At 39.2% G+C, this 8460-nt stretch overlaps 1 long non-coding RNA gene across 1 annotated transcript in view; it reads left to right on the top strand.

The window, feature by feature from the left end:
* Positions 1-1005: 1005 nt before the first annotated feature.
* Positions 1006-8460, top strand: part of LOC102381410 — a 14453-nt gene continuing 6998 nt past the window's right edge. The window contains exons 1-2 of the long non-coding RNA XR_324415.3: positions 1006-1112; positions 4269-4362. This is a non-coding gene — a long non-coding RNA (uncharacterized LOC102381410). The remainder of the gene's footprint in view (positions 1113-4268; positions 4363-8460) is intronic.

Raw genomic sequence — 8460 nt, 5'->3', positions numbered from 1 at the left:
GTGATTACCAGGGCTTGGGATCTGAAAGAAACATCTGTCTTCTGACATTCAGATCCTTTGAAGATGTAATGCACTGAGTGCCCAGAATTGCTTATCATTTTTGAAAATGTAGGGCAGCAAATGCAAGCCACCTGAAAGCAGGTCATACCGTCCCCTGCTAACAGACATTGTCTTGCAGTATGTCAGTAACTTTATCTGCCACTTTTATGTAATTTCTCTTATTCTGTGAAGAAAATATATCTGCTGAATGGGAGGAAGTAAATATAGAAGACACCAAGGTTTTTATAATAAAGCTATCATCCCCAACAGATGCTGACACAAAATCTGTTTGTCTCATAAGTGCATCACCAGTATTGCTTCAAAACAGTGCACGGTATTTAGAAACAATGCTGTTCCTAGACAAAGGCCTAATTAGGGTCCCTGACTGTTTTCCAAAATGTTTTGTGAGTTTGAAAACAGAAGGGGGGAAAAAAACATTGTGTGTGTGTTTTGACAAGCTCTGCGAACACACAGCATGCGAGCCTCTGCTGCGTATCTGTGATTCCAACATGTCACTTCACACCACTGTATTTCTGGCCTTGCTTTCTGTTTATTCACTTCCACTGGAGAACAGATTGTGCTCATTTCCTCTTGGTTGTTGGCACTGACATGGCCCTAAACGGATCCTGTGCCTAGGAGGAAAGGAAAGGGTTAAGGTGGAGACTTGGAGCTGAAACCACTGCAGCTGAGACTCATTATGGCCCTGATTAAAAGCAGCCTTCGAAGAAGGGTGTGGGGATTGAAGTAAAGGCAATTTGGTAATTTTTTAAACTTTTGGAAGGGTTTTTTTTTTTTTTTCCCATTTCTTTCTCTTTTTGTGGGAGAGACTACCTACTGGTGTTTGGATGAAGTAGTTTGGGCAGTGGGGCTTTTCTCTGGGTGGGTCTCAGTCTGTTTGTAAAGTTCTGGATGAGAGAGAGAGTTTGGGGAACTTCCACAGTTGCTCTTCTCTGACAGTCAAAAAGCATATCAAGCCCCTCGACAGCAAAGAAGAAATAAGCAAGCATCCTCCCTTGGGTAGCCAAGGTTCATGTCTGCTAACCACAAGCCTGCTAACCAAATAATATTACTAGGTGAGCTGTAATTGTGGGCCCAAAGGCTGTGTGTGGGTTCTGTTTGAAAAATGCACCTTCTTATCAGGAGCTCTCTTCAGAAGTGGGCAGCCTGGATGCCAAAAGCATTGTGTTAAAAGAAAAATTCTTAATGTAAAATTATGGAAATGGAAAGGTTAGAAATGCTGAAGTGACTCTGGTGCTCCATTCTTAGTTTGGGGGGGAGGATTTTTTGTGTTCACTGTGTTTGTTTTCTTCAAGTGGCATTTGAATTCCTGAGTAACTTAAGCACTTCTGACCATTTTGCAATGTAAAAGCAAAAGCAACAATGATAAATCCTCCATGCATTTTCAGTTCATAGGGTCAGAGTTGCAGTTGGCCTACTTAAGTGTAGCTCAAAATAATGGAGTTAGATTATGCCACTGCCACTTCAGGATCTGGTTTGTTGCCAGGACTCAGTATTTTCAGGTCTACCAATGCAAAATCTACACCTGTCTTGCAGAGGGAAAAGGAACTTTCTCCTAGTAAAAGGCATGTACCCTGTAGCACAGGTAGTTTCTTACCATTTCAATAGTCTTTTCAATGCAAGGTCATGGTAAAAGTCAAACCCAGGTTTCTCCTGTACCATTTTTTTGGTAGTGTTAAAAACATGCCTGGTGTAGCACCATACACATCAAAGCCAAGAAGTTAGCAACTGTAAGGAGGTGGCTTCAGTGCCAGCCAGCTTGAAAACCAAAATCACATCAAAATAAAAATTCTTAATTTAAATCTTTACAGATGCCAAGTGAAGGGGAGGCCTTGAGTTGTAAAGCAGTATGTAGTAATAATAAAAAAAGACACTCTTGCATTGCAAAGATGTGACTGATTGCTAATGAGCTGATAGTTTGTTATGCTATTCCAGGTGCTGTTAGTAAAAGCCTCTTTTCCTGGCACCTATGATTCTGGGCATGCATCCAAAAGACTCATGAGTGGGCTACATGCCACTTGGTAGGTGTTCTGGGCAGGTAACGTAAGCCTAGTGAAATAAAACATAATCCACGGCAGGGGGCTGCATGGATTTTTTTCTGTTGGTCCATCCATGAAGCTGTAGTTCAGTTCAGTTGCGTTGTTTTCTAAGCAGTTTTCCCCCCTCCTGTTTTCTGTTCTGAGCAAAGAAGGTTCTTGACTAAAAATTCTGGGTTTCTTTGAAAGGCACCCAACATTCCGTTTCCACTCATTCCTGCCAAAGTAACATGATCGTTCTCAATGTAATTTTTCCTGATTTATGCCCTTCGAAGCGAGAAGAGAGTCGGGCTCCCTTCTTTTAAGAAGGAAATCAATCCATGGAAATCCTTTTACAGAATTATTTTAAAAGGTTGTAGTAAAAATGGCCATAAGACTTGCTAATGTTGAAGCATATAGCATGGCTTAATAGATGGCAGTCCTTCACTGCCGAGTCTTAGTAATTTATGTTTTAGGTTCTTTTGCATCGTTTATGGTAAGCTTTGAAAGAAGTTCATAAGGATTTCTTTTTTCTTTTTTAAGTGTTTCTCTACTAAGCACCTAACTCATTTCTGCTTACAATGACTTAGTTGTGAAGGATAAAATGTCACCCAGTGTTATGGAAGTACAATAGATTCTTTTAACAATTACTACTATAGAATGTGTATCTTGCCGTTGAATAGAGCATTTAACATTTTTGACAGAAAGCCTTTTTGTCAAAAATGCCCATTAATTAAAAATTTTAATTTTCTGCTGGAGTATCTTCCTTTTGATACATTTTTTGTTTAGAAATATTGAAAAGTCCCTTTTAGCACTTTAAAGAAGTAACACTTAAATTTTTGTTTTGAAAAAAGGACTTTTCTTTTCAAATATGTTTTGTCGAACAGTGCAAGGCAAAATTAGAATGACTGTTTGGGGATCTCAAAATAATTACTTGCTTTCTTTCTTGCCTGTGATTTCCCTCCCCCCTCCATCTTCAAATATTTTTTTTCTGGGAAATGTTGAATTTCAATTTTCTCTTCCAGTTAGGAACAAAGACTGAATTTTGTAACTGTTTATTTCCCAAGAAACAGAAGTTCTGCCAAGCTACTAGATTTAATTAAGTTAATATGGGTTAGTAGCAGATTGCTATTCTCTTAGGTGAGTAGAGAGAGCCTGTGTTAGGCTTCAGCTTTACATCATTAGGGAGGTAAGTATGTAGTTGACTGAGGCGTGGTTCTCTCTGTGTTCCTCCTGCATAGCTGTGGATGACCTTTCTATAGGATTTGGTGTCAAAGCAGAAAACTAGCTCTGAGAGAGAGGTTTTGCAAAACGGTATCAATAGAAGTGCTTCCATGACTTCTCAACATGAGCAGAATATATGTTCTGTTATAAAGCATAGAGATTAGACATGTATGTGATAGGTGACAAAGCCATTATAAGTGATTAGTGCTGAGATTTTTTTTGTATAATAGAAATGGTTGAGGATACTACAAAATCTTATTGCTTTAGAGCATTAACCAGTCTGGCTAATCTTGGCATTTCTCCTGGGCATGGACCTGGAATCCAGTGGTAACATCTGGAGTCCAGATCCTCTAACTAGTACTTTGTCTATTTTTGTTTTATTCAGATCAAATGGAGTACATAATGCTACTGTTTCGATGGGGTAGTGTTTCTTACTCATTTGTCAGTGATTTGAATGCCCATATTATGTGTGCGCCCATGGAGAATTAGGCTTTGAGTAGCCTGCGGCTCCTGCTTTTAAGAAGCTGCTATAATGTGTCTCCTAAATTATACACAGGTGTCATTATTTATTTGTTATAGTATTTTGCAATGATGGCCTTGAGCCACATAATAACATTGTTGTGAACTCTATTTGGATACATTATTAGCCATAATTATTATTTTTCCTAATTTTGAACCACTTGTTTATCCCTCAGTGAAAGCATCTACATAATTATAAATGTGAATTATTTCACACTTGAGTTAACTGAGGTGCAGAAAAGTTGAGTATATTTTCCAAAGTTTTGGTGACAGAGCTGAGTAGAAAACACAGAAGTCCTTTCTTTCAGCACCCTTTTCTAGCCATTAGAAACAACATAACAATCTGCCTTTTTTTAAGGGTTGCCAGCTCCAAAATTCATCCTAAGCAAAATGCTAGCAAACAATCAGGGAAGAGTATTCTCATTTCATCAGTGCTTTCTCTTTCTCACCCAGACAAAGAAATGTTTCTGCGGAGGATAATACACAACATGGCCAAAGGATTGAACAGCCCAAGGAGAGAGCACCATTTGTATATTCCGCATACAAGGTAAGCGAAGCAAGCACCTCTGTTAATCAATCTAATTTATATAATTGAGACTGCAAATTAGAGAAAACAACCCAGTGACAAACTATTGTAATTACACAAAATCAACCAGTGAACTAATTGAAGTGACAATCTGTCAACAAAATTCATATATTTAAACACTGTGCTACATGCAGTAATTATAGAGGGTTACCCTGGTGAAACCCTCCCGTTTTCTTATGGTGGGAAACAAAGGGAACTACACTTCCAGTGCTGCATTTTTTAAGCCTGACTTTGAAAGCAAGAAAAGGTAAGATGATGTCAGTATTCATTTGGGGAACAAACCAGTGCCTATGCCAGTTAGCTAGGGCAATAGACACTGGATCAGATGCTGGAAACTGCAAAGTCTTCTGATGTAAAATCCTGTTTCATTGGAATATAGTAGAGGAACCCTTGTTTCATGAGGTCTATAGGATCCAAACTGAATGACCAGAGCATCTTACTGTTATATAAAATCTCATTCAAAAGTGATCCATGTGTTATCGTGTGTGCTATTGGGTTAGTTTTAATAAGGCTGAACTAAAGCATGAAAGAGTTAAAGGAATGTGTGCTGGTCAAGTTGGAGTTGCCTGAAACTTGTCCCTTTTTAAAGTGTTTTTTTAAACCTTAAGTTTTTGACCAAAAAATGAACATTTTGACTTTTCTAAACATTTTTCTTTGTTTTTATCAGCTCAGTAGTAATTAAGGATGCTTCTAAATTCTGTGAGGTTGTAAATACCTACTTTTTATTCACGGGGAATTAAGGGTGAAGGGTGGGTGATTTGTTGCTTGTTTATTTAGATGTGTAGAGGCATGCGAGTACAAGAGGGAGAACTTCTCCTTGAGCTCTAGATGTTCATGATAAAAATATATCCTAAATTCTGCAGTATGATTTAATATAACTCATTGCCATCAATGCAAGCATCGGTAAAACTCAAATCCCTTTCAGCAATTTCTCACCCTTAAAATTTTGGTTGGACTAATTTGTCCCAGGCCTAACAGACTCCGTTTTTTCACCTCAACATTCAGTAGTTCCTTACTCAATGAGTTGTCTAATTAAAATGAGTAAGCACATGTGCAGTTCAAAGCATTCCTAAATATAACTAAAGGGTTGAAGAATCCAGCAAGAACCCTGCTACTTTACTTTGAGATCACGAAATTCCTGTGTATGCGAATGATGGAGAAAAAAATACCCCCCACTGCAAAGTTAATACAAGCTGTAATACTAATAATGTTCCATGTTAACACTTGCAAACAGCTAATGGTATAAACAGAAGCCAAAAGGAAAATACAACTGGGGAGTTGTTCAGGTTCCCAACAGCAAGAATTTTTATTATTTTTATAACGCAAGCCAAGACAGTATCAAAGACAATGCCAAGACACAGTTCACCCTGATAAAGCTTTTACACACACGTTTAGGAGGAAAAAAATACAGAAGAGAAGAGATTGCAAATTTCAAAGAACTGCCTTTAAGCAAGCAATATTTATTCACTCGCTGTCAAAAATCTAAATGCTCCCAGTGCCAACAAAGAAATAGTATTCATTTACACTAACATGCGTTAAATAAAGCCCTAGAGAGAGGCAACCTGTAAGGGCTCCCTCATGAGTTTGACCATTGGCAACTGGGCTAATGGGATGGCAGTGGTGATGAACGCCAGTGGTGTGCAGCAGTCGGTTGGATGGTTTCAGATGCAGTTTTACCCTATATTCATGTATTGTTGCATTTGTATTGATCTCTGGAAGTCTATAACACAGATATACAGGCAGAGCTGCCTGAAGTGGCTGTTCTGAAAGATTTGGAGGAGACCAGAACTAAGGTAGAAGAAGTCAAGCAATTGTTCGATAACTGGTTCCCAGGCAATTCCATCAGATATCAGGTGCAGGACCTTCTCTTGAATCAAGTCTAGAAGTGTCTTTCACTTCCTTCTCGTCAAAGAACAGTGAGAGATCTGTGAAGTTTGCTTTGGTAATAACTATAAGCACAGTTTGTAATCAGTAGTTTCTGGTGTTTTTGCTGATGTGGTTTGACCCCATATTCCTCCTCCCCCCGCCCCTGGGAAAAGAAAGGTTAGTGGAGTTATTTCGTAGTTGAAATCCACTTCTGCATCTGAACTGTGACTGCAAATTGGTGTCGCTTGTAGACTGGGATTGAGTCACTTGTAGGCGCCTGGTACAGAACTTCGGAGTTAGGAAGACAAATTCCTAGACTTAAATGTGGTTCAAATGCATGCACAGACCTGGGCCTGGCTTTCTTCAAAGGGGTAATTTTCACCCCTTAAGAGACTTCCGTATGCCTCGTTCAGTCAAAATTTGCAGATTTTATCTGTGAAATGCTTGATTGCATGTACAATTTCACTAGAGCTTTCTGGTTTGGGAGGACAAAATAATGTCACAAATGTATTGCAGGGCAGGGGAAAATCCTGGGGAATTTTTCTTTCAATCAGAAAATCTGTGAAGCAGTGAAGATAGAATTATCAAAAGCAGTTACCCTATTTCTCATCAACTCCTTCATTTACTCCCACAGCAGAAGCAGAAATAAACCAGCACGCAGCACTCTTGAAAATAATTTCTTTTTTTGGGGGGGAGGCTTTCTTTCAATACCTAGAAGCCAGAATCTGCCCAATTTTGTAAGGAGTTCCATTAACATCAGTTGTAGAATATGGCCTTTGAACATTTATTATATAGTTCCTCTTTTTGAAATACTCGCATCATGATTTTATTGTTTATTCATTTGTCCTTGTGTTCTGCATATGCACAGTTGTCATGGAAATGGAGTCTCCATCCTTTCAGTGATGCTCTGTCACCTCCCCCTTTGCTCTCTTCCCTTTCTAAGAGGATTCATGGCTGGAAACTTTTTTTTTGTGGACCACATGTTTATTTTAAATCCTCTTTTTTTTCCCCAGTGTGTATCTGCAGAGAGAAATACATAGTGTGTAGCCATTCAGCAAAGACTAAATCTTGCTTCAGCAAGAGTTATACAAACACATTTAACTTGTTTACTGAACAAACATATCTTCACAAAGCTTTGAGTTTTACTGTTGACTTCCACTACAATGCAGAGTGGAAATGAGAACTAGGATAAAATTGGAGGATAGAGGAGGAGGAATAATAAAAATGCCAGTTTCTTTTTTTTCTGAAGAACAAAGCTGTTTTACATTCAGTTGTTCTCCTCCCTCCCTGGTAGTATATATATTTAGGATGACTTAAGAAGACTTTAGAGTTTTAGATGTGTTTTGCAGAATTTCTGAAACTCTGTTCTCTGAATTGCTTGACTAACTACAATAATGTCATGGGTATTGTCCTCTGTTACTGAAGAGTCTCAGTCCCTTGGTTTCCAGTGTGTTTATCACCCCCAATACCCTGTAAGGCAAGGAATTGCTGTTACCCCCCTTTGTACATGAGGAGAACTGAGGAAAAGAGAATCAAAGGCTTAGCTTGTTAAAGGTATTTAGACACCTAGCTCAAAAGAATTAATGCCAGTGGGCATTAAGTGCCTAAACACTTACATTTTGGCTTTAGGCTCCTAAGTCAGGCAGGGTTTGTAATGTTGAGAAAAGTAGCACCTGAGTTGCTTTTTGAAAACCTGGGCTCTGCATAGCAGAGCAGGAAATCAAGAGTCCCAAACAGATGCCCTACCATTGGGCCATCTGCTCTCTTATTTGCTTAAATCTAAGAGCAGGTTATGTCCGGGGCTCTGTGAACTATTGTAGCCAATACTTGATAAAGTATCAAGTATTGGCTGCAATAGTTCACAGAGCCCCGGACATAACCTGCATTGTAGTGGAAGTCAACAGTATAACTCCTGTGTTAAAGGCCATTGCAAGACCTATGAACCATGTGAATGAGTCCCACTTACTCCAGAAAGGTCAGCAGATGAAAAATGTCTTGAACACAAGCAGTGAGAGGGGTCAAAGGGCCCTGGTGGGGCTGGGGTGAATGTCAAAGAGCCCTGGTGGGGCTGGGATGCGGGGTGTTCTTTTCTATTGTTTCTAGGAACCCTAGATACAAACTCCTCCACTGATGGCAGACCTGGTTGCATGGCTTGTGAGAGAGCAGTGGAAGATAAGTATCCAGGGGTAAAGA

The sequence above is a fragment of the Alligator sinensis genome, unplaced genomic scaffold, assembly GCF_000455745.1.
Source record: "Alligator sinensis unplaced genomic scaffold, ASM45574v1 scaffold685_2, whole genome shotgun sequence".
Taxonomy (NCBI): domain Eukaryota; kingdom Metazoa; phylum Chordata; order Crocodylia; family Alligatoridae; genus Alligator; species Alligator sinensis.
This window is presented reverse-complemented; position numbering and strand designations above follow the sequence as displayed.